This window comes from Pristis pectinata, chromosome 7, assembly GCF_009764475.1.
Source record: "Pristis pectinata isolate sPriPec2 chromosome 7, sPriPec2.1.pri, whole genome shotgun sequence".
In the NCBI taxonomy this organism is placed as follows: domain Eukaryota; kingdom Metazoa; phylum Chordata; class Chondrichthyes; order Rhinopristiformes; family Pristidae; genus Pristis; species Pristis pectinata.
In genome coordinates, this window is record NC_067411.1 from 83,043,095 (window position 1) to 83,058,920 (window position 15,826).

The following is a 15,826-nucleotide window of genomic DNA, read 5'->3' on the forward strand; positions in this document are numbered from 1 at the left end:
ACAGTGACTGTATTTTTAAGCTTCTGTGCTCACAGAACTATATTGGCTCACAGGCCATCTTTGTCACAAAATTAAATCCTTATCTCTGTGCTCAAATTTCCCATATGAGCACAAATCCTTTAATCTTATAACTTCTCCTATCATTATACTTACTGAGAATTCCATTGACCAGTAATTCTGACTTCTAGTACACCCCAGCTTCCTTTGACCCTTACATGTGGGTGTGACTTCAGCTGTCTAGATGCTAGTGTCAGGAATTTTATCCATGAACCTCTCTCTCTCTCTCTCTCTCGCTCTCGCTCTCTCTCGCTCTCTCTCTCGCTCTCTGTAAAGTGATCCTGCATCACTGGTCCTGCACATGAAAACAAATACCACAGTACCTATAAGGGCAAAGAAGCTGTACCTTATAGCTGTCTTTGACAACTGCCAAATCATAAATCCAAAGAAATCACCCCCCTCCCTCCAGATTTCTAAAACAGTCTGAGCATCCCTGGATGGAAGCCCTAAAATTCTTTGTGTTTTATATTAATCTCCTGCTTTAATTCCAGAAATAAGTTGACAGAACCCACCTTCTTAGTGGCCTCTAATGATGAGGATTGAATATCAGCTTTGCCAATGATGTGCACATTGCCTGACTGAGTTTGGAGAAAAATCAAAGGCTTGGAGTACATAAGAGAGTGCAGATGCAGGAATCTAGAGCAACAAACAACCTGCTGGAGGAACTTAGCTGGATGAGCAGCATCTGTCAGAGGAAAGAAATTATCAACATTTTGGGTTGAAATCAATGCAGGGTTTCCACCCGAAATGTCGACAATTCCTTTCCTCCCACAGTTGCTGCTCGTACTGCTAAGTTCCTCCAGCAGACTGTTGCTCCAAAGACTTGGAGTATCCTGGTCACACCTTTTTTGCAATAATTGATAATAAAATTGGAACTTCTAAAGAGCAGAATCTATCTATTTCACAGGATAGCAATATAAAGGGATAGGTAAAAAGATGGTATCATTCTTTTAGCTTCTGTTTGACTCCAGGCCATTGCACCAATTTAGAAGGTTTTGAAAAATGATTTGTTCTAAAACAGCATCCAATCAGATTTCCCTCAGGGGACTTGGAATTGTGCTTTTGTCAGTAAGTTAGCTGTAAATCCACTGATTTATTCCAGTATTCCAGCACAATATTTTCTGTTCTCAATAAATCTGCTATTAAATCTGCTGCTAGTAAATATAACTCAATGATCCAATCCAATCTGAAATCATGCAAATGAGTCAGATTAAACCTCATTTTCATAAATCGCTTGGTCTTTGAGAATAATACATGTTTTATTTTTCATAGGCAGCAAACCCTTGACAGTGAGAGCGAGAAGAAGGATATAGTGTTATTTTGAAGATCAGGCAGTAGAACTGGTTGAAGAACTTGTAAAGCAATCTGAAGTAAAATATATGGCAATGAACTATATTTAACTACACGTAACCCTTATATATTAACTTATACAGCTATTAATTAATAAATTGGTAAAACATGTAATGAACAACATGCGAGAAGAACTGCCAGAGTAAAATATATCTTCTTCCTGCCAACTTAGTGCAGCAAAAAGGAAATATATTGTAAACATACAAATTTACAATCTCTTGACAGAGTTAGATATGCCTTTGATAGGATCGGGGGAGGTCACAGAGCCCTTGAACCATTCAACAAGTTCATGATCAATTATCTAACTTAACTCTACCACCTTTCTTAATCTAAAAGACCAAAAATCTATCAGTCTCAGCCTTGAATATACTCAACAACTAAGCATCCTGAGCCTTCTTAAAGCATAGGATTTCAAAGATTCACAACATCTGAGAGAAGAAACATCTTCTACATTTGGCCCTTATGTTAAGACAATGTCACATAATTCTAACTTTCCAGATGAGGAAAACAAGCACTCGGCATCTGTCACTTGCTTTCTTACAATTTTTATGTTTAAATGAGATAACCTCTCATTTTTATAAACCCCAAAGAATATAGGTCTATTCTTCTCAGTTCCTTCTCATATGCAGACTTCTCATCTCTGGAGTTAATCTAGATAATTTTCACTGCACTGTTTTCAAGGCAACTGAATCCTTCTTTAAATCGGGAGGTCAATCTATATCATAGCTTCACCAGAATCGTAGTATTATAGCAAAATTTCCTGATTTTTGTTCACTAATCATTTTGCAATCAAGGCCTTCCTAGCATTTTATGATTCATGGGATTTTGAACAACTAATCCTAAATATCCAATTCAATTTATTTGACATTTACCTACAGGATCCTTCACAGGATACTTTACATATAGGGTCCTGGGAAAAGCTGGAATGTCCATGAATGCTCCTTCACTATGTTCCCTGCACTTGTACAGATTGATCATAGTGTCTCATGTGGTTTCTCCAACAGTCTATTTCTTACTCACTGGGCTACAGCTACTTTTGACACTGAACCTCCCTGGTTGTATAGCTACAAATGTCCTTCACTCTCTGGGAAATTGTTTTAATCTGTAAATCAACAGCAAAGATGATCGGTTGCTGGCAAAAGCTCCAATTTCTGTCAAGAGTAGACGAAACGTGCTGTGTAATCTGTGATATCATTAGGTACACAAATGGCATTATGCTAAGGTGAACCATGCACAGAACTGCCAGAGATAATTTCCCGATGGACATTCTTTAACCGAAGAATAGAAATGCTTTTATGTGTGGTTTACATATATAAAAAACTGTGCAATTAGGTCCAATTTCTGGCTTAAGTCTTCTTTTAGCTTGATGACACAAAGTTTTAACTGTAGTAAGCTTATTTCATTTGTCCTGCTAGGGCCCATGTCACACTAATGGTGTGACATGTACAGATGTAGCAAAAATCAAAGGTAACATGAAGTGCTAATTTAAAAGGTTACCATGCAGGTAGAAGGTGAAATAATATAGTGGGGGATAACATGGGGGAAATAAGCATGGGACCAAGATATTTACACATGGCCATCCAGGTCTCTCCATTTAACTTTTTTCTTTTCTCTTGTTTTTCCACCAAAGTGCTAAACTATATTTGCAAACAATTGCCTGGGAATTGAAATGCATCCTGATGGAGATGCAGTGAGGCAACAACTGTGTCAATAAGGGCAAAATTAATTTTATTTATTCAAAAATATATTCCCTCAAGACTGCTGAGACAAAATCTCATAATTCCCTACGTAGCAAGTAGGAGTATTGTGGGGGCTAGACATTAATTTTAGAGCTGCAATGTAACCTGGATCCAATGCAATAACATGCAGGTTCAGCAGAGTTGTTTTTGGATGCTGATGTGCAATCCCCTCCCAAAGGTTGGTGGGCTCTGTCCTTGGTAGTGTGACTAACATCATTATAAGATGTTGACCAGGCAGACTGAGACCTGTTTGAGCAATGGGTCAGGTGGATTTTTAAATATGTCTGTTTATTCCCAATGCAACCTTAACTATTGCAGCTCGTGGTTCATTTCCATCTGGCCAATGTTCATCAAAGAATGCTTGTTTCGATAAAACAATTTTAAAGATTTGTGATTAAAAAGTTCAAGATGGGAGGTGTCCTGGTAGTGTTTTAAAGCTCAAATAGAGGAGGACCTTCACCAGTCATGTCAGTGAAGATGCGTTGTGGTTGTATTGATTTGCATGCAGAAAAGAGGTTTATAGGTGAAGGAAGGTGAAGAGACATATCCTTGAGAGACAAAGGACTGCAGATGCTGAGAAATGCTGCAGATGCAGGAGACATATCCTTACTTGGATTAGAAGAATGTATAACTTTGTAAAACACATGTTAGGTCACAGCTGCAGTACTGTGTGCAGTTTTGGTTGCCACAATAGAAGAAGGACGTGATTCACTGAAGAGGATGCAGAGGAGAATTACCAGGGTGTTGCCTGGGATGGAGAGGCTGGATAGGCTGGGTTTCTTTTCCTTGGAGTGGAGCTGGTTGAGGGGTGACTTGATGGAAGTGTAAGGAGCATAAATAGGGTAGATTGTAGGAAACATTTGCAAAGCATGAATATCTAAATCTAGAGTACATAGGTTTAGATTAAGGAGTAAGGGGTTTAGAGTGATCTGAGGAAGAACTTTTTCATTCAGAGGGTGGTTGGAATCTGGAATGCTCTGCCTGAGTGGGCAGTGGAGGCAACAATGTATAAGAAGTATCCAGATGAGCACTTGAATCTCTAACACATAGCAGGTAATGGACCATATACTGGTAAATGGGATTAGTATAGATAGGTACTTAATGGTTGGCATAGACATGGTGGGACAAATGGCGGCACGGTAGTGTAGCGGTTAGTGTAACTCTATTACAGCGCCAGTGACCCGGGTTCAATTCCTGCCGCTGTCTGTAAAGAGTTTGTACATTCTCCCCATGATTGTGTGGGTTTCCTCCAGGTGCTCTGTTTTCCTCCCACATTCCAAAGGTGTACAGGTTAGGAGCTGTGGGCATGATATGTTGGTGCCGGAAGAGTGGCGACACTTGCGGGCTGCCCCCAGCACGTTCTCAGTAACGCAAAAAGAGGCACTTCACTGTGTGTTTCGATGTACATGTGACTAATAAATAAGTATCTCATTTTATCTTATCTTACCTACCTTCTGTGCTGTATGGCTCTATGACTGTAAAGTTAAGAATCGTGCACCCAATGCCAGACAAGCCACTTACTCTGATGCCAGGGATGCTTTAATATTATGAAGGTTCACCAAGTATGACATACACACAAGATTCTTTGCTTTACTTCTCCTCCCCTAAGTACAATTTCACCTTCATCCACAGCCTTTCATCTGCTCCAAATATGCTCCAGATAGTCTTTTAACCATGTATTAGACTTGATTCCAATATTCCAGCATGTATTGACATTTATCAGGTAAGAAGACAAAAGGTGGTTGCCAGTTTAATCTCAATAACAAAAATTTGTACAAGACATTGGTGAGGCCACATTTAGAATATTGTGTTCAGTTTTGGTCACCCTGCTATAGGAAAGGTGTCATTAAGCTCGAGAGAGTGCAGAGGAAATTTATGAGGATGTTGCCGAGACTCGAAGGACTGAGTCATGGAGTGAGGCTGAGCAGTTTGGGACTGTTTTCATTGAAGTGTAGGAGAATGAAGGGAGATTTATAGAGGTGTATAAAATCATGAGGGACATATTCAATGAGTCACCAGAAGAAATGGTTGAGGCAAGTACATTAAAAACATTTACAGGTACATGGATGGGAAAGGTTTAGAGGGATACGGGCCAAATGTGGGCAAATGGGACTAGCTTAGATGGGAATCATGGTCAGCATGGACCAGTTGGACTGAAGGGCCCGTTTCCGTGCTGTATGACTTTATGACCCTATAACAGCCAAGATGTGGAAGTGGGGCAAATCAATAAATTTTATGTGGCATGACAAAAGGAAGTGAACTTGCAACAAAACATTTGTTAAATAGCTATGGACATGACGTTGTGAACATAGATTTCTTTAACTTATAATTCTTACTGTTTCTGTGGTTCTGATGGTCCATTATTGAAATAATGCTGGTATGATTTATTGATACATTTTGGGAGTTTGCTTAAGGTAGCAGACAAGCTAGCATTCAAAGTGTGCATGACAGTGGTCGTGCACTCATTTGAAAACCTTACTTGAAGACCCTTGGGGGCATATATTCCATCCATGGGAGATATTTTCACAATTCCCTGTGCAATTAACTCACCAATCATTGTTGAACCAAATGATGAGTGTGTGTGTGTCATGCTATCTATACCTGGTTAAGTTGTGTGGTATGTGACTGTGATGGTTGTGGCAAAGCCTTTATCTTAAAATTCTCAAATTTGCTTTCAAATCTTTCCAGAATCTTGTCAATTCCTGTCTTACAGTTATGCCTTTGCTCATGTTGATGTGGTTTCCTTTCATTAACTGATGGATGCAGTCCTCTTCTAGCATCTTATTCATAACATAGTTCATTTAAAACATGTCGTCTGGTTGACCTGAAATAATTTTAAAAGCTAATGTAGAAATGTGCTGTTACATTTCTGTATATGGGATAGGTGCTGATTAGGAATTCGAGAGAATGGTATGTCACTTCGAATGTTTTGAAGTATGTACCACCTGGTAATTATTGTGTTTCAATTTGAAAGTAAATTTCCTCTCTCTATTTCCTCAATTCCCATGGGAGAGGGCAAGTGATTTGTTACTGCATAGAGCTTGTTATCACAGAAGTCTGCTCCAAAACCATTACCTTTACTGCCTCAGGGACTTGGAATGTAAAATTGCAATGCTCGGGCAGCAAATTGAGCCATATAAATTAGAAATGTATAGTATTTAATGCAGGATATCACACCATAACAGATCACTTGTCTTATTCTTGGTCTGCAGCAGCTATAGCCAAGAGACTTAACATGTAATCTGCTCTGGGACCTCTGCCATTTATGATCTGAACTTGACCCACCAAAAACTAAAGGTTAGTACAAAAGCGAAATACGTCAGATGTGAGAAATCTGCAATGAATTGCAGATTTCATTCAGCCCGCCAGACAGGATCTGCAGAGAGGGACCTCACATCAGAATAACATTCATGTCATTTGCAGGGTAGGTTTCCACTGCTCTGCATCAAAAATATGAATCTCCTTCTGCTGTTAAATGGAACATGAAACAGGCTTAATTATTGCTGGAGGTATCATGGATCTACTATACTAAAATTTGAAGAATCTGTTGGGTGTCTGATGAATTTTCCTATTTTTTAGCTGTAAGATGAGTGGGAACCATCTCAACTCAGTCTTCAGTGGATTTGGTGAAAGTTTGGTCCAAATAGGAAATGTTCACTCACAGAACCCAGAACTCAGAAGTCATGGTAAGAAAGTCATATATATATATAGATATATAGATATAGTCACTGGAGTAAAGTGTGGTGCAGTTTAGGAGATACTGTCTGCCCTAATGTGATTTAGATACAGGTAGTATTTGGCTACCTACCTGAACAGGTGAGTGTAGATGGTGTTACCGCACCTATGGGCCCAATGTGCATTTGCAGGTGTGTTTGGTTGAATTATCAAATTTTCTAAGCCTTTGAGTCCTGGTTTCTGCTGGGAAGGCCATGTTGAAACCTATTATTATTTTAACTTCTGATTGTGTCAAGATGTTCCAGAGACCTGGTGACTGGCCAATGTAATAATTTCTTAAAATGGAGACAGGCTTAACTGAGATACTCACATGTAAGTTATTTTATTGTTTGTGGTTATGACAATTTTTTGAATCTCTAATTACTAATGGAAAAAATTTGTGGGAAAAACTCAACAACTATGTATAGAGTTACTGATATTTCCTTATAAAAGTGCTACCAAGTTTGAGATATATGCATATGAAGTCATGCAGATTGGAGGAACATATTCCACTTTGGTAGTCTCCAACCTGATGGCATCAACACTGATTTCTCTAACTTCTGGTAACCCCTCCCCTTTATCCCCTTTTTTTCCTTATCCCACCGGCCCCATCACCCCATCTCTTTTTCCTCCCCCAGCCTTTCATCTGTCCATTACCCACACACTCCTCCATCCGGTTCCCCTCCTCACCTCCTTTCCTTTATTCTGTAGTCCACTGTCCTCTCCTATCAGATTCCATCTCTTCTACCTTTCCACTTATCACCTCCCAGCTTCTTACATCATTCCCACTCTCCCCCCTCACCTGCCTATCACCCCCCCTCACCTAGATCCACCTATCTCCTGCCAACTCTTGTTCCACCCCTTCCCCCAACCACCCACCCCCCCCCCACCTTTTGATACTGGCTATCTCCCCTCTTTCTTTTCAGTCCTGATGAGGAGTCTTGACCCAAAACATCGACTGTCCATTTCCCTCTATAGATGATGCCTGACCCGCTGTGTTCCTCCAGCATTTTGTGTGTTGCTCCAGATTTCCAACATCTGCAGTGTCTCTTGTGTCATAAATTTGTTGAGTACTTTTGACCTCCTTATATACCAACTTATATAATCCTGCCTCAGCAACAGAACACCACAGACAGCTCTTGTTCTACTGTGGACTTATGTTTCTTTTTGCACTAACATCTTGTTTGGGGGTTTAAACTAGAGTTGCAGGGGGGTGGAAATCAGAGTGGCAGGACGGCAATTGGAGAGGCTGTGGGAAAGTAGATGTTAAGACTGCAAGCAAAGATGGAAACCAAATGGGTGAGCATGGTGGGACTAATGTTCTGAGTTGCATCTATTTCAATGCAAGGAGTATTGTAGGTAAGGCAGATGAACTTAGAGTGTGGATCCATAAATGGAATTATAATGTTGTGGCCATTAGTGAGACTTGGTTACAGGAGGGACAGGATTGGCAGCTCAATGTTCTGGGGTTCTGTTGTTTTAGATATGATAGAGTGGGAGGTATTAAAGGGGGAGGGGTGGCATTACTCATCAGGGAAAATGTCACAGCAGTGCTCAGAGAGGACATACCGGAGGGCTTGACTACTGAGGCAATTTGGGTAGAGCTGAGGAATCAAAAATGGACGACCACGTTAATATAGACCTCCCAATAGTCAGTGGGATTTAGAGGAGCAAATTTATAGAGAGATAGCAGACAGTTGCAGGAAATATAAAGTTGTGATAGTAGGCGATTTTAACTTTCCACATATTGACCGGGACTCCCATGCTGTAAAAGGACTGGATGGGATCGAGTTTGTCAAATGTGTTCAGGAAAGTTTCCTTAATCAATATGTAGAGGTCCCAACTAGAGAGAGCGTGATACTGGATCTCCTCTTAGGGAATGAGACAGGGCAGGTGACAGAACTGAGTGTAGGGGAACACTTTGAATCTAGTGATCATAATTCCATTAGTTTCAAGATAATTATGGAAAAGGGTAGGAGTGGTCCTAGGGTTAAGATTCTAAATTGGAGTAAGACCAATTTTGATGGCATTGGAAGGGATCTGGCAGGCATGGATTGGGGCAGGTTGTTTTCCGGCAAGGAGATGCTTAGTAAGTGGGAGACCTTCAAGAGTGAAATATTGAGTGTACAGAATCTGTATGTTCCTGTTAGGATAAAAGGCAAGGCTAAAAGGTTTAGGGAACCTTGGTTATTGAGGGATATTGAGGTCCTGGTAAAGAAAAAGAATGAGGTGTATATCAGGTGTAGGCAGTTAGGATCAAATGAGGCACTTGAGGAGTATAAGAAATGCAAGAGAATGCTTAAGAGAGAAATCAGGAGGGCTAAAAGAGGACATGAAGTTGCTCTGGCAGACAAGGTGAAAGAGAATCCAAAGGGTTTCTGTAGCTTGTTTAAGATCAAAAGGATAGCAAGGGACAAAATTGGTCCTCTTGAAGATCAGCATGGTCATCAACGCGTGGAGCCGAAAGAGATGGAAGAGATCTTAAATAGATTTTTTGCATCTGTGTTTACACGGGAGACAGACACAGAGTCTATAGAACTGAGGAAAAAGAGTAGTGAGGTCATGGACTGTATCCGGATTACAGAAGAGGAGGTGCTTGCTGTCTTGAGGTGAATTAGGGTGGATAAATCCCCAGGGCCTGATGAGGTGTCCCTTTGGACCTTGTGGGAGGCTAGTGCAGAAATTGCAGGGGTCCTGGCAGAGATATTTAAAATGTCCTTAGCCACAGGTGAGGTGCCGGAGGATTGGAGGATAGTTAATGTTGTTCTGTTGTTCAAGAAAGGCTCTAAGAATAAGTTGGGAAATTATAGACCAGTGAGCCTGACGTCCGTCATGGGTAAATTATTGGAAGGTACTCTGAGGGACAGGATATATAAGTATTTGGATAGACAGGGCCTGATTAGGGATAGTCAACATGGCTTTGTGCATGGTAGGTCATGTCTAACCAATCTTATAGAGTTTTTTGAGGAGGTTACCAGAAAGGTTGATGAAGGGAAGGCGGTGGGCATTGTCTACATGGACTTCTGCAAGCGTTTGACAAAGCATGAGAGGCTGCTCCAGAAAGTTAAGTCACTTGGCATTCAGGATAAAGTAGACAATTGGGTTCAACATTGGCTTAGCGGGAGAAGCCAGAGAGTGATAGTAGATGGCTGTCTCTCTGATTGGAGGCCTGTGACTAATGGTGTGCTGCAGGGATCGGTGCTGGGTGCATTGTTGTTTATCATCGATATTAATGAGTTAGATGATAATGGGGTAAACTGGATCAGCAAATTTGCAGATGAATCCAAGATGGGGGACGAAGTGGACAGCGAGGAAGACTATCAAAATTTTCAATGTGATCTAGACCAGCTGGGAAAATGAGCTGAAATATGGCAGATGTAAGTTAATGCAGACAAGTGTGAGGTGTTGCACTTTGGGAGGACAAACCAGGGTAAGACTTACACAGTAAATTGTAGGGCATTGAGGTGTTCAGTAGACCAAAGGAATCTGGGAATACAGATCCATAATTCCTTGAAGGTGGCATTGCAGGTAGATAGGGTCATAAATAGAGCTATTAGCACATTGGCATTCATAAATCAAAGCATTGAGTACAGGAGTTGGGATGTTACACTGAAGTTGTATAAAACATTGGTGAGGCTAAATTTAGACTATTATGTGCAGTCTGGCCGCCTACCTAGGAAAGATATCAATAAGCTTGAAAGAGTGCAGAGAAAATTTACATGGATATTGCTGGGACTTGAGGACCTGAATTACAGGGATAAATTGAATAGGTTAGGACTTTATTCCCTGGAGTGCAGGAGAATGAGGGGAGATCTTATAGAAGTGTACAAAATTATGAAGTGTAAAGATAGGGTGAATGCATGCAGGCTTTTTCCCCTCAGGTTGGGTGAGACTAGAACTAGAGGTCAAAGGTTTAGGGCAAAAGATGAAATATTTAAGGGAAATCTTTGGGGGAACTACTTCACTCAGAGGATGTTGCGATTGTGGAACAAGCTGCCAGCGGAAGTGGTGGATGCAGATTCAATTGTAACATTTAAGAGAAGTTTGGATAGGTTCATGAATGAGAGAAGTATGGGGGTCTATGGTCCTGTGCAGGTAGATGGGACTAGGCAGAAAACCAGGCTGGCATGGAATAGATGGGCCGAAGGGCCTGTTTTTGTGCCATAGTGCTCTGTGACTCTCAGCTCTATGATACTTTTTTTTTCCTTTGCAGTCTTGTAAAACTTATGTTTAGTTTATGTTTTGTGTGTTGTCTGAATCTATGTGCCTGTGATGCTGCTGCAAGCAAGATTTTCATTGCACCTGTACCTCACTGTATTTGTGCATGTGACAATAAACTCGACTTGACTTGACTTGACCAACTGTATCCCAACACTGTCAAGAGGCTTAAAGTTGGAGCAAATCCCAAGACTGGGAAATTAGTGGGAAAACCTGTGGCAGAGTAGATACTGAGGGAACAGCACACCCGTTCATTTGCGTAGAGGGAAAGGCTATAGGGGAGCAAGATGAGTTTAGGTAATTTAGAATATTTTGAATTAATTAATTGAGTTATTTTAATGTTCTTCAGTGTTTTTAAGTGTTTTCATTGTTGTTGTTGAAAGATTTTAATTATTTGAAAAAATAAATTTAATAGTTTTTGAATGTTTATGAATGTTTCAAAATGCCAGAGACACTCAGAAACACTTTTTTTAAAACAGTTTGACAGTTGGCCAAATCAGTTGCTTAGCCCATTAACAGCTTTTTGTTTTGAAGACAAAAGAGATTGCAGGTGTTGGGATCTGGAACAAAGAAAACATAAAGCGGGAAGGACTCAGTGGGTCGAGCAGTGTCTGTGAAGGCAAAAGATGTAAGTCGATGTTTCAGGTTGTGACCCTGCATCAGGACTGAAAGGGAAAAGAAAAGATGGCCAATATATGGCAATACGGGACTTTGGAATAGGGGCCAATAGGTGACAGGTGGAACCAAATGGGGAGGACATGATGGCAGATAGAACCAGGCAGGGAGAGAAGGAAGGTAGAGGTGAAGAAAAGGAGGAGAAAACGAGGTGAACGTGAGTTTGTTTGGAAGGACAACACCATGGGGAAGGGTGGGGGGGGGCAAGGTTGTGTGACCTGAAATTGGAAAATTCAGTGTTAATACCATTGGGTTGAAAGCTACCCAAGGACTTGCCTCTCTGCAGAAAAGGAGAAGGCTGAGGACAGACAGGTCAGTGTGGGAGTGGGAAGGAGAGTTAAATGATGTGTAACTGGAATCCCAAGATGGCCATTGAGGACAGGGAGCAGGTGCCATCCAAAATGATTGCCTAGTCTATGCCTAGTTTCTCCAAATGTAGAGGAGGACCACATCATGAGCATCAAATGCAGTAGACCAGGTGGGAAGAGGTACAGGGGAACCTCTGCCTCACTTGGAAGCACTGTTTAGAGCCCTGGAAGGTAGTGGGGGAGGAGAAGAAGGTACAGGTGTTGCACTTCCTACCATTTTTGGGGAAAGTGCCAGGGAATGGGGAGGGGTGGGTGGGAAGGGATGATCTGACCAGGGAGTCACAAACAGAGTGGTCCCTGCAGAAAGCAGAAAAGAGTCGAGAGCAGAAACTGTGACTAGTGGTGGGATCACATTGGAACTGGTGGAAATGGTGGAGAATGATATGATGGATGCGGAGATGAAAGTTGAGGACCAAGGGTGCTCTATTGCTGTTCTGTTTGGAGGAGGGAGGGTGAGAGCAATGCGAGAAATGAAAAAAAAATGCATGTGGAGGCTCCATCAACCAAGGCAGAGTGGAAGAGACGTTTTCAGAAGGAGAACATTTCAGAAGCTCTAGAGCAGGAAGTCTCAACTTGAGAACAGATGTGAGGGAGACAGAGATGTTGGGAAAAAGGGATGGCTTCCTTACAGGAGGCAGGGTGGGAGCTGTAGGAGGCAGTGGGTTTATAGAAGATATCAATGGCAAGTCTGTCTCCTAAGAGATCCAGCAAAGGAAGACAAGTGTCAGAGACAGTCCTGGTGTATTTGAGAGAAGGGTGTAAACTGGTGGCAAAGGTAATTAAGACTGACGAGTTCTGCATGAGTGCAGGAAACAGCACAATGCAGTCATCGATGTAATAGAGAAATAGTTTGGGGTGTGTGCCAGATTTCTTTCCTGCATTTTTGTGGGAGGGGCTTGCTCTTGCCAAGTGGAAGTATTTAAACTGTAAAGGTCCAAGTTTACCTGTTATCTTTTGCCTCACCTCCAACAGTAACCAATCTCAACTCAGATTTCTAACCTCATCTGCAATCCAATAATTTCCTGAACGGCTAACCCACTGGGAGCTTCCGGTCTCCACCTCTCTCCATCAGCTACTTACCTGATCACAAATCCAAGTCATCAGCCTAATACCCCAACCCCATATGGGCATCCAGTCACCCCACTGATATCCTGAACTCAGCATGAATCCTGGATAAAACACATGATGTACTTTGCAGCAAACAAAGAAAAATGTGAGTTGCCTGTAGAACAGCACCTGATTCATTCCTTCAGCCTCAAACTCTACTAACGTTTGCAGAGCAATGATATGACAAGCCAATACTGCCAAAGTGATGCACTGCACTTCCTGGTCCATAGTGTCAAAACTTTCTAGTCTGAAAGCTGCAACATAACTGGTTAACCATTATGGTCATTAGGCTGTCATCTACTGCTGCCTGAAGGATTGCTGAAATTGAGCAGTAATAGTTACATCTGATCTCAGTACATACTTTTGAATACAGTTCCCTGCATTACTCATATCTCAAGGATGCTTGCATACAGTGACCTACTTAAATGATCTAGCAAGAGATGGCAGCAGTAGCCAACAGCCTGTACATCAGCTAGATGTAATCCTGACTTGTTTTACTTTATGATACGGGATAACCATTTTATATATACTAAATCCTTTTGTTGTAATTTCAGTGAAGGAACTTTTCAGTTAATTTATACAAGCTCATTTTAACAGAAAATTGAGAAAAGATGCAATGTAATATGGAACTAAACACTTTGGAATGGTATTATCAGTAACCCATGTGGAATTTTAACTTTTCATGATTAACAGGGAAGGAATAATAAATGTAAACAGTTCCACCATAAAGTTCAGCCCTGTTGCTCATAGTCCTCCTACCGTGGAGTTGTGGGATGCCCTTATATACCTCACCACCTATCCAGGTGGGGTTGTTGGCTACTCCTGCTGAGAGTTAAAATCAGGAGCACAAGAAGGGATTTCCTTATAGAGAGATGATACTCCTGAACACCATTTACACGTATAGTTCCCAGTCCAAACCAAGTGACTCTCTCCATTTTCCAGTCATTATCACCATTACTGAAAAAAACGAGCAAACCATAATGACATGTAATATTCCACCATATGCTGCTTTGCTGATCCCTCTGTGCTGCTTATAACACATCAATGAATGAACCCTTGTTCTAACTACTTAAATGGCATGCAACAATATCTTTGTATTTCCTGATAAATGGCACCTCAGTTACAGAGCTCCAACCTCAGCAAAGATATGATACTTCTCTTAACAGGAGCTTAGAGCTTTTATAATTTAGTCTTCTGATCAACGTCAAGGGAGGATTTAAAAAAAAACAAACTGCTGGAGGAACTCAGTGGGTTGAGCAGCATCTGCGGTGGGAAAGGAATTGTCGACGCTTTAGGTTGAGACCCTGCATCAGGACTGAGAGTAGAGAGGGAAGATAGCCGGTATAAAGAGAGATGGAGTGGGGTGAGACAGGGGTTGATAGGTGATAGGTGGACCAAGGAGGGGTGAGGAATGATGGGCAGATCAACTTCTGATCCACCTCCAGTCGTCCCATTTTGTTCCCTTTCCCATACCACCCCTCGAGATCCCCCCACCCTCCCCCCTGGATCCAACCACCTACAACCCATGTACTTCACCCCCCTGAATCACCTCCCCATCTGGTTTCATCTGCCCCTCCTCTCTCCCTTAATAGTTCCCATTATACTCTTCCTTACTTATCAGATTCTAGAACTTGTACATTTTGTGTCCCCGCATATCCCCACCTGCCTCTGTCTCCCAACTCCCCCCCATCCCCCACCTGGCTCCACCTGCCCATCATCATCCTCAGCTGCAATTAATAAGCCTTCATTGCCCTTTCTCAGCCAGCACCTACTGCATCAACTCCATCTTTATCATATCATCTCCCTTGATTTTTACCCTTGTCATAGCTCCGTAATGTAAAAAGCACCTGTTGTGCCAATGATACATTAACCCTGTTTCCCTCAATGAGGAAACTGTCTGATCTGTTGAGTATTTCCAGCATTTTCAGTTTTTTGCTTTTCAATTATTGTTAAAATGATTATGTTCCACTATGATTAATTTGCATAATCATTTGTGATTATGCAAATTAATTTGAACTTTTAATTCAACCACCTTAATTTAGAGCCCAATCTGAGGACAAGTTCTGGATGGCACCTAAAATAGAAACTCTAGCTGTTGACGTTTGAATCCTATAATACATCACTTCAATTAAATGAAGTCATATTGTACTAGATAACAATGAGATCTCTGTAATCTCTCTACCAAGCAATGTGATTATTGATCTTCCTGGCTTGCTATGTTTATGAGTTCATAATAATTCTTGTCAGATTTTTGGCAGTTGCTACTTATTGTAAATTCATAATGGATATGGTATGATTACATCTTTTCTAAAAAAAAATTTTCATGGTGTGGCCAACATGCTAGATTTTCATTTTTTAAATTCACTTATGTATACAGTGTTGGAAAGGCCAGAACTTATTTCTCAACCCTAACCATCCGTGAGGAGGTAATGTTAAGTTGGCTCCTTGAACAAATGTGCTGCTGAAATGGAAGTTGAAAGAATTTTGACCCAGTTATGATGAAGGAATTGCAATATATGTTGCACTCATGAGTTGAAAAGGATCTCTAAGATGGCTTTGTTCCCAAACAGTAGCTGCTTTTATCTTTCTCATTATGAG